General features: G+C 40.8%; 1 protein-coding gene across 2 annotated transcripts in view; it reads right to left on the bottom strand.

The window, feature by feature from the left end:
- LOC121540420 (influenza virus NS1A-binding protein homolog A-like) overlaps nucleotides 1–16923 on the bottom strand; it is a 42986-nt gene extending 26063 nt beyond the window's left edge. The window contains exons 1-2 of one of the 2 annotated variants that reach the window (XM_041849275.2): nucleotides 16561–16923; nucleotides 2120–2135 (exon numbers count right to left, since the gene is read on the bottom strand). The gene's annotated coding sequence lies outside the window, so the exon portion shown is untranslated. The remainder of the gene's footprint in view (nucleotides 1–2119; nucleotides 2136–16560) is intronic. The other variant, XM_041849274.2, reaches the window with a different exon arrangement.
- Nucleotides 16924–22535: the final 5612 nt, after the last annotated feature.

The raw sequence follows: 22535 nt of genomic DNA, 5'->3' as shown, positions 1-22535 counted from the left end.
TACTGCTGACTGACTACATAGCCCTTTGAGATCACTGCTATGCTTATGCCGTGCTATCCCCACCTCTGTGTGCATTCATCTGCCACTGTGTTAGTGAGGAGTGTTACTGTACCATACACCGGAGACCTTCACAGCTCTAACACATAGGAGAGGAGCCAGACAGCCTCACGGTACCCCATCTAGCACCCTCCCTCCCTCAGCTCCCCAGGATTCTCTCAGAGGTGGCAGGGAGGAAAGGAGGGAAAACATGGGAGGAAGAGGGGGGAGGTCCTAGCTGATAAAGCCGTTGGAATTCCTGTGTGATTTATCACTTCTCTTCCCACATGGAGGGAGAGGGAGCATAGCAGCTGCAGTATGTCGAAATCCCATACATAAAATGATAGTGATGGCGGAAGAATATATACATTTTTTGATAGCTACATATCGGAATATTATTTGACGATATATCATATCGTTTTGACAATAAAGCAATATTATTTTTGCACTAGTTGGTGTCCCAGAACCAAAACCGCAGTATGTTTCCTTCATAGCTTGTTCTCCATCTTCTTTTTAAATAGGGAGCCAATTTGTTTTCAGCACTTATTTCCATGACTGATCAAAACTCATTTTCTCATGCTCCCTCGTCTTTCTGCAGCAGACATATGGTGAGCAATATGTTCGGAACATCAAACCACAATAAAATCACAGTATCGAATCGGAATACATATCGTATCGGCACCCAAGTATCTTGATAATGTCGTATCGTGAGGTCCCAGGCAATTCCCAGCCCTAATACATAACGACAGAAGGAAGATCTAGTCACCATTCCAGGGAATCTGCCATTATGTGGGGAATGTGTGAGATTCTCACAAGGCAACATGGAACTGCCCTTGCTATTTTACAAGCGTACATACAATGTCATAGCCAACCTAACTGCTGTCACTGGTGCCGACAGCTACAATGCCGTGAAAAAGTATTTTCCCCATTTCTGATTCTCTATTTGTGCATATTTTTTACACTGCATACCAGATTGTCTACCAAAACCTAATATTAGATAAAGGGAACCCGAGTGAACAAATAAAAACTGGATACTTAGTTCATTTATTTAATAAACAAAAGTTACGCAACACCCAATAGCCCTGTGTGAAAAAGTATTTGCCACCTTACACTCAATAACTGGTTTTGACACCTTTAGCTGCAATGACTGCAACATCGTCGTGGAGGAATTTTGGCCTACTCTTCTATGCAGAACTGCGTATGAACGGAGTACGAACTGCTCGTTTCAGCGCCTACCACAACAGGTCTGGCAGGGAGGGAGGGAGAACATGGGAGGTCCTAGGTGATAAAACCGTTGGACTTCGACTAGGCCATTCCAAAACTTGACATTAGTTGCTTTTCAGCCATTCTGATGTAGATTTGCTTGTGTGTTTTGGATCATTGTCTTGCTGCGTGACACAGCTGCGCTTCAGCTTACAGACCGATGGCCTGACATTCTCCTGTAGACACAGACAGGGCTCTAAATTAATTTAATTGGTAGCACTGGTGCGCTCAACTTAAAAAGTTAGGCGCACCACATGAAATTTAGGAGCACCACCAAACACGATTTTTTTTTTTATTGATTGAGATACAGCCTATGAATTCTAGCTACTTTTGAAGCACAAATGAAACTTCAGCACTTCAGTTTATTAAAAAAGCTAAGATGTTGATACGAATAACAGTCGTTGAAATGACAAAGTCATTTGTGGAACATTAGGCTTCTACATTGTGTAAAAGCACTATTTTCCTATTGAGACACATTACATTCAAAATTGTAGTCTCTAAAAATGTAAATTTGTGATAACGACATGCAAGAGATCCATCATTAATTAATTTATCTCCTGAAGAAGCTATCCTTTTTCTTTCTGTGCCCCAAAATGTTTGGATATACTGGTTACCAGGTTGTTAGCTAGCTAGCCAATAAGGTAACATGACTGAACAACAAAATAATAATAATTTGTTAAATTTGTAAAGCGCTTTTCGTTACACAAAAAAATCTCAAAGTACATAATTTATTTTGCATAGAAGACGCGATCTCTTTTATGAAAGTGTGCGCTGTTTCTTAAGAAAGTTCACAAGGCAGAATGTAGTTGTGGAATCTGACCTTTTGGCTTTGGAATCTAGTGGAAACAAGATGGGAGGAGAGGAAGACAAAGTGAATTAATAACCTTGTCGGTCACAATCAGCTCAGAAAATATAGCATATTTTGCGTTACTAGGGTAGTGAATTCAGCTGTATGCTAGCAAGGAAAGTTAGCCTACAATTAAAGCAGGAAGCTACCGCTACAGTCTTGCATTGTAAAGTGTAACTTCTAGCCTGTATGGGCATTGTTTTGCAAACAGTAATGAACAGTTTCTACATGTCGTGTTGCATTATTCAAGTTTAATAATAATAATAAGCCATTTAGCAGACGCTTTTATCCAAAGCAACTTACAGTCATGCGCGCATACATTTTTACGTATGGGTGGTCCCGGGGATCGAACCCACTACCCTGGCGTTACAAGCTCCGTGCTCTACCTTAACTTTGTGCAGTATGAGTGGGGAGCTAACAATGCAGCCCAGCCAGCTCTAGCAATGAATCAGTAAGTGGAGCAGGCACTTCCTTTTATAGTGCGAAGAGTGGCTTCACTGAGACTTGATCTGCTCAATCACTCAAGAAACATTTGACAGAAATACCAAACGAAGGTAACAAATTCTTGTATCGAACAGTTTTTATTTTATTTTTTGACAAAGTACATAGTTTCTGTATACCGTGCAACATTACAATATTTTTCCTAATTTAGTTACAACACTCCTCACGTTCACTCACACACCCATTGTAATTATGCTGTACAAAGAAATGTGCGCTCTGTTCACAACGGTCTACTTGGTTTTTCAAACAGTCATGAGTTAAAATATCTTAGGCTGCAGTGACTACTGTTACTGAAACTTGTCCTATGCTTAGGCCTACTCACCACATTAGGAATTTAATTTCATCATTAGCTTCCAAATGCTTTATTATAAAAGGATATTTTTTCCCCCCAGCTCCCCCTACTCATAAAATCTTCATGTGACTATGCATGGAAGGATGAAATAAAATGAATAAATTAAAGAAAATAACGCTTAATGAAAATGTCAAATCATTATTTTAATATGTTGGTCACCAATGTATAAATGTGATGATGCCCTCGAAGCAGTGGTTTGGCCACAGCTTTCCTGGCATTATCACTTATGGATGCACCATTGATTGCCCATTATCATTACAGACTGAAAACAAGCTATAAAACTTTGGATCTCCCCGGCGGAGTGTGTAGCCAGATGCCAGCCATGGCCATTTGAGACGATAGCTCTTAAACGATTACACTCAGGGGGATAGAGAAGTAGGCCTTTATGTGAAACAGAAGCCCAGAATTAAAAGCCTTATTCTTCTCTACCTGGATAGATAGATGGATAGATAGATATGGATGCAGCCTGCCAGCCACCCAAGTCAGCTGAGCTCCCTGTCCCAATATCTATTCTACGGGGGCTTTCACACCAAATTGGTTTGGAGAGATTTTTTCCAAACTCTGGAGCATTTCCCCGATAGTTTGGTTCGTTTGGACTGGTGTGAACACTCTTTCCGCACTCGGGAGCGCACTAAACAACACACTGTGGGTTTGCTCAAAAAGAGACCGTACAGGTGCATGAAAGCTCATTCCGAAAGACTGAAAAACAGCTTCCATCTCCAGGCCAGCAGACTGTTGAACAGCCATTAGGCCATCTCCAGTAGTAAGTATTACTCCAAAGTAGTACTGTAAAAGATACTCACTCACACACACCTCATACAGCGTGTGTACTCGCACTCACGCCCATACTCAAACACACATAGCCAACGCTGCTGTCCCATGTATATAGAGACATTAAACACTGCACAGTTTCACACTGTGTATTCATATACTGTATTTTCATTTAGCTCATTCTAATATATTTACATTTTAGTCATTTTAGCAGACGCTCTTATCCAGAGCGACTTACAGTTAGTGAGTGCATACATTATTTTAATTTTATTTTTCATGCTGGACCCCGTGGGAATCGAACGCACAACCCTGGCGTTGCAAACGCCATGCTCTACCAACTGAGCTACATCCCTGCCAGCCATTCCCTCCCCTACCCTGGATGACGCATAAATGTGCTGCTTCTCACAGAATGTTGCAGCGATATAAAGTTTTGGTATTGCGTGCATTTCATCAAATGCTCGCAGTCAAACAACCAATAATACTTCGCGCCTCTGGTTCCTTTCCTGTGTTTGGTCTGGACTGCTTTCTCACCTGCAGTGAAACGCACCACGGTACGAATGGAATCGGACCAAGACCACCCTTTTTCAAAACCAAGTTTATTTATCGCGTACACAGTTTAGCAGATGTCATAGCGGGTGCAGCACAATGCTTGTATTATTAGCTCCTAACAATGCAGTCAAAATGTCAAACAGTACACAAATGATTAAAAACAAGTAATTACAACTGTCCAGTTCACAACCCAAATAACACTGTCAATAATCCAAATGCAATCTATGCATATATATATATAAAGAATATATATATATATATATATATATATATATATATATATAAGAATATATATATAAAGAATATATATATATATATATATATATATATATATATATATATACACACTAAGACTATGTACAGCAGTAGATACAGTGCATTCAGAAAGTATTCTGACCCCTTTACTTCTTCCACATTTTGTTACCTGCTACCTGCTCTAGAGTGCTCAGGATCTCAGACTGGGGCGACAGTTTGCCTTCCAACAGGACAACGACCCTAGGCACACAGCCAAGACAATGCAGGAGTGGCTTTGGGACTAGTCTCTGATTGTCCTTTAGTGGCCCAGCCAGAGGCCGGACTTGAACCGATCAAACATCTCTGGAGAGCCCTGTAAATTGCTGTGCAGCGACGCTCCCCATACAACCTGACAGAGCTTGAAGCTGCAGAGAAGAATGGGAGAAACTCCCCAAATACAGGTGTGCCAAGCTTGTAGCGTCATTTTTTATTTTTATTTAACCTTTATTTAACATCAGTTATCAGTTAAAAATAAATTCTTATTTACAATGCCGGCCTACACCGGCCAAACCCGGACGACGCTGGGCCAATTGTGCGCTGCCCTAAGGGACTCCCAATCACAGCCGGTTGTGATACAGCCTGGAATCGAACCAGGGGGTCTGTAGTGACACCTCAAGCACTGAGATGCAGTGCCTTAGACCGCTGCGCCACTCAGGAGCTGTCCAAGAATACTTGAGGCTGTAATCGCTGCCAAAGGTGCTTCAACAAAGTACTGAGTAAAGGGTCTGAATACTTACGTAAATGTAATTTCAGTTTATTTTCGTGTTATAACATTTGCTCAAATTTCTAAACCTTTTTTTGCTTTGTTATTATGGGGTATTGTGTTTAGATTGATGGGGGGAATTTTATCCATTTTAGAATAAGGCTGTAACGTAACAAAATGTGGGAAAAGTGAAGGGGTCTGAATACTTTCCGAATACACTGTATATTACAGTAAGATGTCTAGAATCCAGTATATCAATCAGTGGTTATATATTTTTTTGTGGCCTATATGTACCAGTCATTCATGATTTGAAATGCAATCAAGCATTTTAGTTTTAAAATTAAATAACACAGGGATCCTTGAATAATTAGCCCCCCCAAAAATATAAACCGTTCCATGTCAGCAATTGGATTAACGAATGCATGCAACTGTTTTTAGTCTTTGTTGTAATAAAGGTGTCACAAAAAAATTTAGTGTTTGAACTGTTCCAAATGGTCAGAAAAAAACCATTGTAATCTAACAGCACCTGCTTGGCACACGTAGGCCTAATATGCACGCTTGCTCCTTACCTTCTTTTTCTTGATCTCCAGTAGTTTCCACAACTAAGTAAAATGTCTTCCACACATCTGACTTCCCCTTTCCCTCCTGAGCAACCAGTAAACAATCCCCCGTTTCGAGTTTCTTTTTCACGTCCTCCGCACCCATTTTGCTGTCACATGTTACGGTGTTCGGAGTTTGTTATAACCAATTAATTTATGAAATTAGGTCAGGCCCCGTTGGTCATGTGCATGTGATACATACATATGTCATGTAAAGAGGGCAAAGGTTGAGAGAATAGGGAATGTTTTTCTTAAACAAATGAACGTTTTCAGTGACAGAACTTTTCAGTCAGAAATGACTAATTATGTTACAGCTTCAACAACACGAACTGCACGATAAACACTGATGTTCTGTGGTGGTCGCTGCAGTAGGGAAGAGAGCGAGCGGGTGCTAGTCACGAAGGCACTCAATGTATTTTTTTTTTAAAACGCAGCTCAGCAAGTCTGAGCTTGGCCAGGCACAATCAATCGGACTCCCTTGAGTCATTTGTCTTAATTATTTAATCAAACAGTGTGCTTAAAGCATCAGACAAGCTCTGTGGATATTATTAAAACACATGTCTATATGGAAAAATATATAGGTTAAAAAAATTGACCAATCTGGGACAGCCCTAGAGTAGATACAGTGAGGGAAAAAAGTATTTGATCTCCTGCTGATTTCGTACGTTTGCCCACTGACAAAGAAATGATCAGTCTATAATTATAATGGTAGGTTTATTTGAACAGTGAGACAGAATAACAAAAAAATCCAGAAAAACACATGTCAAAAATGTTATAAATTGATTTGCATTTTAATGAGGGAAATAAGTATTTGACCCCCTCTCATTCAGAAAGATTTCTGGCTCCCAGGTGTCTTTTATACAGGTAACGAGCTGAGATTAGGAGCACACTCTTAAAGGGAATGCTCCTAATCTCAGCATGTTACCTGTATAAAAGACACCTGTCCACAGAAGCAATCAATCAGATTCCAAACTCTCCACCATGGCCAAGACCAAAGAGCTCTCCAAGGATGTCAGGGACAAGATGTGTCCCAAACTTCATATTACTTTTGCTTTGGTCATCCAACAACATGCGGTAGGAAACGGCCCAATAGCCGCTCTAACGGTGAAGTGAATAGGCTAAATTTAGTAGCCTAAAAGCTATCCCCGGTAGGCTATAGCCACCTGTCTCCCCTAATCTGCATCGGATCAGCTCATAAATGTGCTGCTTCTCACAGAATGTTGCAGCGATATAAAGTTATGGTATTGCGTGCATTTCATCAAATGCTTGCAGTCAAACAACCAATAATACTTCGCGCCTCTAAATGTTCTTTTCCTGTGTTTGGTCTGGACTGCTTTCTCATCTAGTAGTATTGGGCCGTTTCCTACCGCATGTTGTTGGATGACCAAAGCAAAAGTAATATGAAGTTTGGGACACACAAGTTATGCTTCTTGATAATCATAGATGGATTTAACATGAACATTTTTCTCCAATAAACAAATGACTTGCATGAACACGTGGTTTTGTTTAGGCATTTTAGTTTGACATTTAGCAATGTGAAACCAACCAGACCAAATTAAAGAAATACAACGTAACAAATAATCGAACTCTAAATCTCAAAACTATGTGTGATTTTTTATTTTATTTTTATAACCCTAACACACTGATATTTATACATGTAGCCAGTCAGCCTTGAAGTGTCTATCACACTGGGCATTCATAAAAAAAAAAAAGCCGCTTTTGAAAGTAACTAAACCATAAGAAAAAAGACAGGCTTAAAAGGAGGGCTGAACTGACTAATTTGATCCAAATTAGGAAATGCAACTGAGAACAGGATTTGGGTCTTGGAGGCATGCTTTGATGTGGGTTTCACTTGTGTGTGTTCGCATGGGGGAAGCATTTGTACATTCACCCTTCTAGATAACTTGAAACAGTCTAACCAGGTCTTGTGTCTGGAAGTAGCCTAGGCTAGCTAGCAAAACTAGCCAACTTCTATCGGTAATTAGCTTCAGCCGCCGATGTGCGACTGTGGCAAAGTTGGTTTGACTTTGGATAGCCCATCTGTGGGGCTAGTTAAGGACCATGAATAAATTACACAATGTAAATGGAATAATATTTTCATGTTGAACACACATTAAATGCTTTCAATATTTGTATATGAATTTATACAATTTATACTTGGTTTTCAGGTTGTCATTGAAATTTGGAGCTATTGACATTTTAAAATATTGCTGCATGTACATTGTATAAATTACTGATGGTCCCCAACTAGCCCCATAGGTATATCCAAAGTTAAACCAAATGTACCACGGGCATTATGTGCCAAATGTATTATTACTTGGGTGCTGCCAGCTGTGGACAGGATTGAAATAAACCAAAGGAAAACTGGCGTACACTTCATTCTGTGACATACACATTCTTTCCTAATCATCTCACAACTCTCAATTTTGGACGAGACAGACTTTATGACCCAAATTATCCTATTTACACAGTTTTTTTTTTTTTTACACTAGAATAAATGCTTGACTCATAAATGCCATATAGGCCTTTTTCAACGAGAGAAGTTGGTTTTTCGGTTCAGTTACACTTTAAACTACAGGTTGCTGGTTTCTTGGCTGTGTGGTGGCAGAAGGATTAGAGAATTAAATGATAAGATCCTGGCTAGATCAGCTTTATGACCTTAATGTGCCATGTCTTCTTCCAGTCCTAGACAGTTCAGACAGAAGAAACAATACACGCGCTCACATTCTTAAAACTGCCACGAAGGCCATATGTGAAAGAGACTTTTGTAAAGCTTTTTCTTTTTTGGGAATCTTGTGCTCAGCTGGTTTGGAAACAGTGTGTGAGTGTGGATGTGTAGTTTGTGTGTAGGGGCAGGGGTCGGCAACAGGCCAAAAACCGGCCACCTAAAGTATTTTAGTTTTTGATTTTAGTTATTGGTCCAAAAATACTAAAATCACCAGGAATTCTACTCCAAAATAGTTGATTTTAGGAAATCTGTTCCCAAGCATTCCCACTAATAAAAAAAAGAGACATGTGATCTTGTCTCAATATAATCAAAGCATGAAATGATTGCATTTGCAAATAATCTCTTTTTGGGCTTAGTAGTGGTCAATTTGTAGTGTATATAAAGTATTATAATTATGTTCCCGACACGCAACCATCCGCGCCAACAAAAATCTAGTTGCCTACCCCTGATGTAGGGCATTGCTTTTTAGGTATTGCTTTTCCACCGTTTAATCAAAGTAGGTGCCATTTGCCAAATTAAACCGTTAAATTGGCGTATCATGACAGTACAATGGCAGCCAAGACATCACCCGTTAGTTCATTAAAAGCTCTTTAGTTAATATCCCTGACGGGCTTCAACCACCTAACTGTCACCTGAGGAGATAAATGTGTGTGTCTGGGATCTCAATTACCCATAGGACAGACCGCTATCTTCTGCCAAACACACAAACATACAAAGTAGACTTCTCCACCAAGTCTTTCAAACAGACTAATCACAACAGAAACCGACTTGAATAATTGTTATGAAACGTGTGTACGGTGGCGTGGGGTTCAGACAATGACACTCCAGCCAGGAGCATCCAGTGCAGTTCTGTTCTGCAGACAGACCCCTCAGAGGCATGGTAAGACGAAATAACATGCAGATCAGATTCCTCTCTCTGCCTCCTGATCCAATGAATGATTCCCTCTCACTATTGTTGATCACATGCCGTCCACAAGTCTTACACAACAGCATGGTGACTGGAGAGAGGGGGAGTAAAGACAAACTGTACAGGCAAGGGGGGGGGGAAGAGAAAGGGGAAGTACAAGGGGAGAAAGGGGAACTACGTAAAATGTATTGCATTGCTGTGGAACAGAACGTCACATGACTAACGTTGCAGACTGAGGCACGCTACACTACTGAAATCCGGAAAATGTTTTTGAATCTGGGTGTGTCTCATGCCTACTCCCTGTGTGTGTGTGTGTGTTAGGATGGCGGATGTGACATAGCTTGCATGCAGAATGAAGTGACAGAGTTGGCCAGGCTGGTTATGAAATTGAATGTGTGCCAAACTGCGTATGTGTGTGTCCGTGCCCGAGCATGTAAGCAAGACTTGAATCAAGGATCTGTTTGTAGGCCAGGGTGTGTTGAGGGTTAGAGCAGCCATAGCCTGTCTGTGCTGTACAGATGTGGGTCGGTTGGCCCACTTTACTAGCGGTTATGCAACATGCCATCTGGCAGAAGAGCCTTCTGAATGCTCCACTGGCTCTCTGCACAGTTCGTTTGTCTATATTTCATGGATTCATTTAGGGCTGCCCCCCAAAAAATATATATATTGGTCGACCGAGAGTCTGTTCTTTCGACCAATCGATGGTTGAAATGTTAAAACGTTTATTTTACCACACTATGTTGAATAAAATCAACTATATGTGGGCTACTGAGCTTGTCTGACACTTTAAACACTGCGATTAAAAAAGGAAGACACAAATTACTAAAGAGGGAGTCAGAGATTGATATAGGTTAACCAGAAGAAAAAAACATGTTCCCGACGCTCCAGCTGGCCTTCGCATTGTGCCACTACGCTCCTTAAGTTGCCAGTAATAGGCTACACCAGCGGTCGGCAACCTTTTCCATTTGGAGTGCCAAGTTATAAATACAATTTCTACTGATCTGCGCGGCAGCTAAGATTTTTTTTTTATGCACATTTTTATTTAACTTATAATAAAGTCTTCATATCGCAAATTCAATGTCATGTGGTTAATCAAAATGCCATCTAAATGAAAATGATACAAATCTAAAAGTAACTTCTATTGCCATTGACAATATGTAATATTGGCCTACATAAAGCCGACAAATAAAAACATTGCAGCCTGCAGGTAGAAAATATCCTGATAAAATAAATATCCTATAAAATCACATTGGCTATGCATGGCCTGTTTGAAACATTGTATCAGCTGTAGGCTATTTGCACAAGGGATAAGAAGTAATCAGGTAGGCCTATTTTATGACGTCTCCACCAGATCAGAGCATGACATTTTCTTCCCCTTTCATGCTGAGTGGCTATCGAAAGGGAGAGAGCTGGAAAGATTTTTCAAATAGGCTACATTAAGGAACTATTGTCATTCTCAATGGATGTAAAAACAGGCTGTTTACTTGCTGTATGAGGCAAAGAAAATGTACTTTGAGAAGTTCCACAGTGATGGTGAGTTAAGACAATCAGAAAATGCCCAAATGGGCACATTTATAGGCCAGGTAGCCTAGGCCTACTTCAGTTGATCTTTGTCAAAAACGCAGAACATCTTTTAATAACAGACATACTTCTCCCCATCTTCACAACAACTTTGTCAATATGACTTGACTATGATAACTGACCATCCAATGTTACTCCTAGGAGTTCAGCTTCTTCAACTTGTTCAATGGTCACACCCTTTAAGCACAACTCCTGTAGAGGTTTAGGTCTAAGAGAATGATTATTTTTATTATTTTAACAGTCTAAATTTTTTTTTGAGTCATTTCAGTTGGCCATGGCGAAATTAAAATGTGATGTCACGAGTGATATGCTTAATAATGAACGCAGGCATAGCCAGCTAACTAGTTGGCTAGCTAGATGCTGAAGCTTATTAGCTAACTAGCTACATTGCAGGAACCGAAATGGAACTATGAAGATGTGATTTGTAAACATATTGACAGATTCTGCAAAGCGAATTCATGCTTAGCAACGTAGCTACCTTGCTAACTACCTCAGGTCGGTTAGCTAGTTAGCTACCGCGGCCAGCTTTCATCAAAATATATAAACGCATCCAGGAACATACATTTACGTCATTTAGCAGATGCTCTTATCCAGAGCGACTTACATTATTTATTTATTTTCATACCCCCTGTGGGAATCGAACCCACAACCCTGGCGTTGCAAACACCATGCTCTATCAACTGAGCTACATCCCTGCCGGCCATTCCCTCCCCTACCCTGGACGACGCTGGGCCAATTGCGCGCCGCCCCATGGGTCTCCCGGTCACGGCCGGCTACGACAGAGCCTGGATACGAACCAGGATCTCTAGTGACACAGCTAGCACTGCGATGCAGTGCCTTAGACCACTGCGCCACTCAGGAGGAACATACACTATATATACACACAAAAGCATGTGGACACCCCTTCAAATTAGTGGATTCTGGTTGTTGACAGGTGTGTAATAAAACCAAACACACAGCCATGCAATCTCCATAGACAAACATTGGTCTTACTGAAGAGCTCAATGACTTTCAACGTGGCACTGTCATAGGATGCCACCTTTGCAACAAGTCAGCCTGTCAAATGTATGCCCTGCTAGAGCTGCCCCAGTCAACTGTAAGTGCTGTTATTGTGAAGTGGAAATGTCTAGGAGCAACAACAGCTCAGCTGCGAAGTGTTAGGCCACACAAGATCACAGAACGGGATGGCTGAGTGCTGAAGCGCATATCCTCGGTTGAGACACTCACTACCGAGTTCCAAACGGCCTCTGGAAGCTGCACAATAACTGTTCCATGGCCGAGCAGCCGCACACAAGCCTAAATTCACCATGCACAATGCCAAGTGTTGGCTGGAGTGATGTAAAGCTCACCACCACTGGAGCAGCGGAACAGTGTTCACACTTTACCTACTGGCAGTCCGATGGACAAATATGGGTTTGGCGGATGCCAGGAGAACGCTACCTGCCCCAATGCACAGTGCCAACTGTAAAGAATAGTGGGCAAATATTGTACAATCCAAGTTTCCAAAGCTCTTAGAGACTTACCCAGAAAGACTCAGATTTAAATCGCAGCCAAACGTTATTTTAACATGTATTGACTCAGGGGGTTGAATACTTATCCAAATCAAAATATATTATTGTTTTATTTTCCATTAATTAAAAAAAGTTCAAAATGTTCTTTCACATTGAGAGTATTTTGTGTAGATGGTTGACAAAAAAATGACAAATCCATTTTAAATCACACTTTGCAACAAAATGTGGAAAAAATTGTGTGAATACTTTAAGGCACAACATAACTCAAATTGTATTTAGAATTTCATGTAATATATTTTGTTCTTGTCTATAACTGTTTTGTACTTTGTCATGTATTTGTACATTTTATGTGGACTGCAGAAACAGCAGCTAAAAGGGATCCACATTTTTTCCCCCAACATTTTAGCAGGCGCTCTTATCCAGAGCGACGTACAGTTAGTGAGTGCATACATTTTTTTAAATTCTCATACTGGTCCCCCGTGGGAAACAAACCCACAACCCTGGCGTTACAAAACGCCATGCTCTACCAACTGAGCTACTAAAGAGTCAAGGGATAATGTGTTTTTGTAACATTAATAACAAGGAAGATATTTATTTAAATCTTATTTTAGTCCAGAAGACCAAGGAAAGAGTAAGGAACATCTGACCAGGGGATGCCAAGAAGAAGAAGTCTAGGCCTAGCTACTGCCACAGTGTACAACAAATGTCACTCAGATGATAGGAGAACTAGCTTTTATTATTTATTTTTTTCACCTTTATTTAACCAGGTAGGCCAGTTGAGAACAAGTTCTCATTTACAACTGCGACCTGGCCAAGATAAAGCCATATTGTACAACATAAATGTCACTCAGATGACAAGACTAATGTTACTGCTACCACAGAAAATGTCTCAATGGTTGGAAATACTAAGATATTGAGTTGTGGGTTTGATGATCCTTTGTTGTGCATCTCTATAGATTTGAATAAAAACTAAACCATTGAACCATTGCCGTTTTCACCAGCATGCTAGGCTAACTAACGCTATTGGATTCCATGATGCCTAGTGTTGGGCTGAGTAGCTTACTGGAAGTGTTGTTGAAACCTATGGGTTACTTCACCATTAGAATTACACAAAATTGTCACATACACCAGATAGGTGCATTGAAATGTGTTGTTTTACAGGGTCAAACATAGTAGTATGGTGCCTCTGGAGCAAATTAGGGTTAAGTGCCTTGCTAAAGGGCACAGATATATTTTTCACCTTGTTGGCTCTGGTATTCGAACCAGAAACCTTTTGGTTACTGTCCGAACAGTAACCACTATGCTACCTGCCGCCCCCTAGCTAGCCTAGCATAATGACAAAAACAGTAGTTTAATTAAAAATAAGTTGTATTTCAATCTTCTCGATTCACCTCTCATCATTTCAGGATGATTAGGAGTACAACCACATATTCCATCCCTGGATTGAGTTACGTTTTCCCAGCCATATACTGCGCCGAGCTCTGGCTGTCCACATTCCGGCATAGCACCGTTCCACTCAAGAGAGTGAAATGAACAAGAGTCCGATCCTTTTGACTACTGCTCCACAAGAGTCAAACCATTTTCCTCAGTGACTGTCAACAATGAGTCCATGCAATTCTGAGCCAGCACTCCGTCAGACAGCCCTGTCAGTCTAACACGCTCTTAAGAGTACGGTGCCCGAGAAAGCGTGTTCAAGTGCAGGCGTGCAGTTAGTCTCACTGCCACCGGCGTCGACATTGTGCCAAAAGTCTACCCCGGTCCCCTAACACGAGCATGTAGGTCAGTGAAGCTCATTAGCTTGCATGGCTTTACACCGACAGTACCAACAGCGCACACAACAAAAACACCAGGGACATGGCAATTACTGTGTATTACGAAAGAGGCCGTATCAGGAAAACATCTCAAAAGGCTATTTTTGTTTGGTAGCATGCCTGCTAAACTATGAGTGTTGATGATGATGATGCATCGTTCCTACAATGACCGAATATGTAATATACGTTTCCCAAAACACTACGCAGAGAGAACGTTCGCTAAGTATGTGCCGATAATGATCGATTCGAATGAAAGGCAGTGCTGCTCTCGGATCAGTTTTCCCCATTCAAATCTTATCTTAACATTATAATTATTTCACAGTACTGATGACGGATCAGCTCCTAGATATTATCACATATGGCTGCAAATATTGAGGAGTCTTATTCTAATTCTTACACTATAATAATAAACTAAATCAAGATTTGGCACATCATTGTGGACATTGTTACATATCATGAAATATATTGAGGCAAAAACTACAGACAGTAGCCTACAATGAGCAAATATTGACTTCAATATTATTTAATTATATAGGCCTATGTAGCCTACTCATCTTTTAATAAAGTCATCTCCGTTTTCATTTGAAGCATCTTACTATCCTTTGCTTATTTGTAACAATTGCAAAGACATTGGCAACTTTGTATTTGTTGTCAGCTTCCTTGTGTTTGTGAAATTATCAGCAGTCAGAGAGACAGATACACATCTTGATTAAAAGACAGATAAACATCTTGATTCTATGTTTAGCGGATATCTGTGTATAAAGGGTTTATAATGCATCTAAAGGCGCACTTAGCTGCTCTACAAGTGGTCTGAGGCAGATGGTAAATAACAAGCATTTTCAAGTCCAACTTTAACAATGGTTTTGGGAAACAACTGACATTTAATGATGCTCCTATGTAGGTTCTTCCAATAAAGTTAGCCTTGAGATGGCTCCGATCTCAGCTGACCATTTTTTTCTTCTTTGCCAGACAGTGATGAGGATATGCCTAGCCAGCAGATCCGCTTGCTTACAGCTGCACTAGGGTCAGACAGGCTTCCTGTTTAGAAAGAGACTGCAGAGTCTGCGCGAGATATGGCTCTGAAAAACGATAAAGAAATGCATTGTACTACGAATTGTCCCATTAACCAAACTGTTACACCGATAAGATTGAACGACTGCTAGTTTAAGGAAACTACTATTTTTGTCTTCATGCTAGCTAGCAGTAGCAATTAAGGAATGGCACATGGCGTTGAACAACAAAGGAGCTGATTGGCTGACACTGCCATTCCAAAATGGCTGCTGTGGCTTCTGCTACCTAGCATGAGGATGAAAAGGGCCGTTTTCTGGAGAAAGAATTACAGTCCTTCAATCTTCTCGGTGTAACAGTTGGGATATGGGAAAATTTTGAGTTAAATTTATTTCTAATCCCTGGATTTAGGTAAATTTTCAGAGCCATATCTCGCACAGGAAGCCTGTCCGACCGTAGTGCAGCTGTATGCAAGGGGATCGGATCTGCTGGCTAAGGACATGCCTTGACAAAAGCACATTCACAAATCAAGATATCTTTATTACTAAAACACGAATAACTTTCTAGATACTAATTATAGCCTAGGTAAAAGCTGCCAACAGTTGGTATGCGGTGTAGCACAGTCCATGGATTTATTGATAAAAATGTACTCGCGCTAACCACTGTCACAGCAGCCAACGACAAGTTGTGGCTATTCATTCTGCAGTTGGCCACTCACTACAAGGCGGGAAGATGCAATGTAACAAACGATGATTAAATTTAAAACATGTAGGCTACAGTGCAGTAAAAACAAGTCTAGATTTAGAAAAACGACCCGACAGAGGTCCCGTGTAGCTCATTTGGTAGAGCATGGCGCTTGCAACGCAAGGGTTGTGGGTTCGATTCCCACGGGGGCCCAGCATGAAAAAACGTATGCACTCACTAACTATAAATCGCTCTGGATAAGAACGTCTACTAAAAATGTAAAATGTCAGCATATAACAAGCAAGCAACCTCGTGTTAAATGTACACATTTCCTCCAGTAGGCTAGCCTTGGCCTACGTACACAACATCTACCAACAATGACAATAAGCTATATTTGACAGAAATAAAACCTTACCTGGGGCTTTTGACAGCAGATGGTGGTAGACATATTTAATGTAAATTCAGAGTTGTGTGGGTACGGTTCAGTTTTCGGACAGGTCCCACTCTTTACTCTCTCTCCAATGCGACTGTAGCGCAGACTAGTCTGAACAGAAGTGACGACGGGGGCGACTCGAGCACGTTTACAAAGTGCTACCGAAGATGGTGGATAAATGACGATAGTTCACTCAGGCCGTTTACCATAAAAAAAAAAGGTAAATTCCGGTTTGCTTAACTGGGTGTGTCTCCCATAAACACCAATGCAATAGCAGCTGGGTCTTTTCTAATTAGTTCATTGACTTTCATTGAACCAGAAAAAAACTGCGAGTGGAGTGTCTCTCTTCCTCTTCCGTCTCTGGTGCCACCCCAACATGTACCACACGTAGCAATACCCAAGATAGAGCGAGGAGCTAGATATTTCAACGGATATAAAAGTGTGAAGCATCCGGTTGCCGTTTCCACACTACCAAATATGGTGATGAGAGGAAGCCCAGTGGCCGGCAGTGGGAGAAGAAGGAGCGAGATCGATTTTGACCGACATTATGCTAATATTTTAATCGATGAAACATTTGATCTCAATACAGTTTAATGTTCCCAAAACAAAAATATGTTACGAACAGAGTGGACAAAGTTTTGTAGATTTTACCCTTTTCCAAAGTATTGTTTTTTGTTATTGTTTAGAAGGAGTTACGAATTGAGTAATTGCACATGCGCACTTCACAGAGTAGGCGTTCCCTAACGGAAATATGCAAATATATTATATAACGCGCCAATAGGATCTCAGTAGCTCGTGCTTGGCTCTGCCCTCCTCCTTGCTTGTTCTGTCCAATATGACTAATTTGTTCCTATTGGAAATGACAGGCTGTGGTCTATGTTGGGTTAGTTGGTTAATGTAGCCTAGCCCTGCCTGAAGACAATTACTTACAACTGCAAGGTGGGGTAAGCAATTGGGTAAGAGATGGGTTGCGTTCCAGACACAGGAGGTTGACTTCCTGCATTTTAAAGGCCCAATGCAGCTGAAATAAATAAATATAATCTCAATATCAAATCATTTCTGGGTAACAACCATGAACCTTACTGTAATAGTTGTCCATTAAAGTGGTCAAAAAATAAAAATGTATTTCTATATTTTGAAAGTTATATATCTTGAAAACTTGATTGCTAACATGCAAACCATTTTAGGATTGTATCAATAACGGAATAATGAAACAAATACCAAAATATAGTTTTTGTGTTGAATTTTTCTTTAATGCTGACTACCAAGCGGTGGCATCATGTCCCATTCTCAAATGGGCATCGAACCCCCAACCTTTCAATCTCAGGGTGTACTTTTTAACCACAAGGCCAAGGCAGTTATTAAAAAAATATATAGGCCATTATAATTTCTGCATACTTTCTATCAGGTTTTAGACATTCAATAAGGGATGCACCAATGTGAATATTGTAGGCTGATACCAATATCCTATTTCCTTTTTCATTTTATGGCTTTTCTAGCACAGATATCAACTGCAACCACATTTCTACGTAGGCTAACAAGAAAATATGTAAAATTATTTGATTAAATTTTTTATTTGCATCACAATGTGACTGAAATGCATTCAAAAGGATTTGGAAAGTTCACGAAAACATCAGGGAAGATAATTAGGTAGGAATAGTGTGTGTAGAAAACAACATCTGCATTGCTTTAAATTGCGGTTGTGTCACTGTCCCTTCTAACGAGACCTGCACGGCTTGTTGGCATCGTAGAAGGAAACAGAATACAAGTCTGTATTCCTGAGAGTTTTAGCTATCAGTGATGTGGTCATAATAGCTGATAGTTCCAACCGTTCAAAAGTTAGAACTACATGTGTTTGAAATTATTAGGTTGGGGGGGGCATGTCTCCCTCACTTAACCTTCTGTAACATTGGGGGGACATGTCCCCCTCACTTAAATGTCAATTATGAATCTTTGTGTAAATAAATAAACATTCGAAGACAGTCATGGTGCCAAAATTGCTTAGAATACACCAGATGTGTGTCCTTGAACCGATTATTAAAAAAAACGCACAAAGAAGAAGTTAAATGGATCATTTAGTTGCTAATGTCAGCCTGCAGTACCCCAGTCTGCCTTCAACATGAGTTACTCAATGAGAGGGGGCAGCACTGAGCAAGCCTGCCTCCTGGAGTACCTCACACTGCGCATGTTACGTCTCCATGAAATGCTATTTTAACCGACTTGGCTTTAATGCGCTATAGAGTGGTGGTGAGGAGGAGGAGGAGGAGGAGCTGTGCGAACCCTTCGTGTCCATAAGTAATTTAGCCATTCATTGTAGTCATTGCGCTCTGTAGAGTTGCTATTTTCTCAAGTTTTCTCATGACATTCCTGGATTAGTCATTATCAGTGGCGATTTTAGCATGTAAATCTTGGTGGGGCGAACTCAATAAAAAAAAAAAATGCATGCCAGCAAAGCCACTACACAACACAACACAACATTAAACAATACATTAATTGCACTATAATGGTGACAAATGGTGCCCACAAACGGTTAGGGCCTACATAAAGCTGTCCTTTCTTTACAGCACCATGAAGTGAATCCTTACCAAAGCTACACCTGGCTATCAGCGGAGCCTTGTCTGGCAGTGAAACAGTTCATTCAGCCTCATTTAATGCCTTTTTAAAAAACATAGTTGATATGGCTGACTTGCTTAAACAAATGTGGTTTCTATTGACAATTGAGGTGTACACACTATGGCATAAGGGAACGATGAGCGGATAAGAGGCAATCCATAATTTTGAGGGGGGAAGGGACCAAATGATTTGGGTGAGGCACATGGGCTATTAATTGCTTACTACATAACATACACTTAGTATTACTTTCTTAGCTACAGTATACATATCTCCCTGGCATATTACATCATACATACAAGTCATTTTTGGACTCACCTTGTTGTGCTGTTCTCCCTTGAACAGGAAGGTGGCGCGTCGGTCCTTCTTGTGGGCAAATCTTTGTCATCAAACTTTTTCATCAAAGTCTGGCATTCTCTGTATTTATGGTGCTTTCAAGACAACTGGGAACTAAAAAGAACAACAAGGTCGAATCATGACATCAGTGATCTTCAGGTCGGAGCTCTAGAAAGACGCCTAAGTTCCCGACTTGGAATTCCGAGTTGGATGACCGTTCAAAACATATCTTCCCAGTCTGAGCTCATTTTTTTCAGAGTTCCCAGTTGTCTTGAAATCACTGAAGTCTGAGATTTTACAGTTCCGAGTTGTTTTGAACGCGGCAGAAGTCATGCTGGATTGACAGCATGGCCAATCTATTCAACCTTTTCTGGCCCATGGTGTTGCATGTGGATGTTTATCCTTTTAAGCTTGGAAAAGAGACCCTTAAACCCAGACTTGGACCACACACCCTCTCCTCTTGCAGTTAGAGACTGATTCCGTCCAAACCACTCATTGTTGAATTTGCGATTTCCAACTTGTTGTGTAATGTGTCCAATGGCCGATGACCACCAATACATTTTATCTATAATTTCTCTTCATATGACAAGGATTGAAAAGGATTTGCCAGTAGATTGTCGACTTGATTCATGATGACGACTGCTTGTCTAGCTTGCTAGCTAAGATTTTAAAAGTATGACGTTGACATGATCAGTCCAATCAAAGCTACAGCAGATATAACGTTATTTGACGTCATTTTATCTGTGGCCAATGAACTTGAGCCTTCTTGGATGGGCACTTCTAATGTAAATCTATGGCAGCACCCAAGGGACTTGAATTTTCGAGCTCTCCCCTGTAGATTTTGTGGTGACGTAGTCAATCACAGCTCAACTAGAGAACATTACCAACCCCTAAGTTCTGTATTTTCCGCTGGCTGCCCCACTACCACAGAAAGCACTGAGCTAGGCTGAAACACCTTTTTGGAGTTGCCTTACTCAAGAAAGCAAAAAAGAGACCATGTTTGTATGCGGCGTTATTAACTCAATTATTGTTTAGTTTTTTACATTGTTTCCAGCCTGATATGTGACATGTATTAATACCAAAATAACATGCAAAACAGTCCAAAAAATAATATTGCTAAACAGGTGGGGCTCAAAACAGGTGGGGCTCTGCCTGTTCATTATATTAAAAAAGTCAGATTTAATCAACAAGAATGATAGTCAGTTTAAAAAAGGTTAAGGGTACACGACTGTGTACATATCTGGCTGTGTTGGCCAAATCACTACATATCCCATCAAGTCAAGCGGGGAGAGGCTGTCCATTGTTACAGTTCAAAGACCAGTCAGAAACGTCCAGCTAACACTACGCCAATGACGCCTGTGGATTGCAAAACTGAACTTGGATCCACGTTAAGTAGCAATGATATCCTTCGCCAATGTTGTCTTATGACAGATATCTCAAACCAGGGCCGGACTACCAGGTCCCCCACCCCCCAAGAAAATGATTACTGCATTTCAACACATTTTGCCATGGTGCGGAGAGAAAAATGCAGTTTTAAAGCTAATTTCCTGAAATTCTACACGTTTTGCAATGGGGCAGAGAGGAAAATGTGTTGTTTTATAGCTCATCTCATGCTTTTGATCACATTTTGCCATGAGGCTGAGAGAACATTTTAGAGTTTTAAAGCTAATTTCCTGCAATTCTACACATCTTGCTTTCATATGCTATCTGGGGACCCACGTCCTCCAGGGGCCCCCAATCCACGTGCCCTGCGTGCCGTTTGGTAATCTGGCGCTGTCTCAAACCAGTCATGACTATTCAAGAAAACCATAAAAATAAAAAAAAGTTTATTTCAAGCAAATTTCTTAGCTACATGATTGTATAACTAGTAAAGGAATTTTGAAGTTGAGGGTGCAGTATTTATTAAGTTTGGCAATGAGGACGAAAACTAGCATAGTTCAGCTAGCCAGCTAGTTTAGCCAGGGAAAAACCGGGGGAAACGAGCTCGGGCCTAGTGTGCATGTTAGATTAAACAATACATCAGATTACTTATATTTAAGGAGAGCAAATCGATATACAATCCCGAAATCAGCTGTAACTGTCAATAATAAAACAAAGGTTAAAATGATGTTTGAGTGAACCCTGAACACAGAAAATGTATAGTGAAGTTGCTTCCGGACACGGTAGACTCCTCCTCCTCACCACTCTATTCAGTCTTCACATAGGAATGAAGGATGTCACGTGATCGATGGCTTTGTCCATTCTTAAATACAGTCATTGGTCGTGTTCCCCTGCTCAGATGTTGCATGCATCAACCAATGGTTGCGTGCCAAGTCATCGATTGTGTCATCAACTGACAGATTTCTATAACATATGGTTAGCTGATACGTAAAATACCTATCCAGGTGTTGTAAGATCTGGCATCAGCAATGCCTAGGCAGAGGAACGCACCAGACTGACTAGGTAAGGCGCCATGTAGATGGCGATTGATAGCATAACTCTCAGTGCTTGGCCCCTCTTTCCCGCCAAACATTCCTTTGTTCATTGAGCAGCTTTGCTGCGTGAGGTATGCGGTGGAGACCAAATTTAGCGCTGCGCAATTCAAGGCCATTTCACCGATGCAGGCGGTGACTCTACTTCCGTTGGCGGTGTCATTTTTCTTGACCGCTGGGACACTTTTTTGTTGTTGCTATGAACCCAGCGAGAATCGGCAGAGTTCGCCCATTGGTTGTTGCGTCTCCTCGCCTTAGCTGAGGAACATGCCCATGAATAGAGTTAGAGGTCTGTGTTGGTATAAATTCACTTTGGAGAATGAAGTATTTTTTTATCCAAAGGCATCTATTTCTTCTGCTGTCTTATGTATCTGCTGGACAAGTAGCATTTAATTGAAACAGCATTCTTTGGACTTTGATTTAATCATAGGACATACTAATGCTACTGATTTGGACTGATTATGACTGGTTTGATAGGCCTACTGTATACTGCCTACTTATTGTTGTTGGTCTTGCCTGATAGGCTAGGCCTACCTATAT

Source organism: Coregonus clupeaformis, chromosome 26, assembly GCF_020615455.1.
Source record: "Coregonus clupeaformis isolate EN_2021a chromosome 26, ASM2061545v1, whole genome shotgun sequence".
NCBI lineage: Eukaryota > Metazoa > Chordata > Actinopteri > Salmoniformes > Salmonidae > Coregonus > Coregonus clupeaformis.
Note: the sequence above shows the minus strand (reverse complement) of the source record. Positions and strands in the feature narration are given on the sequence as shown.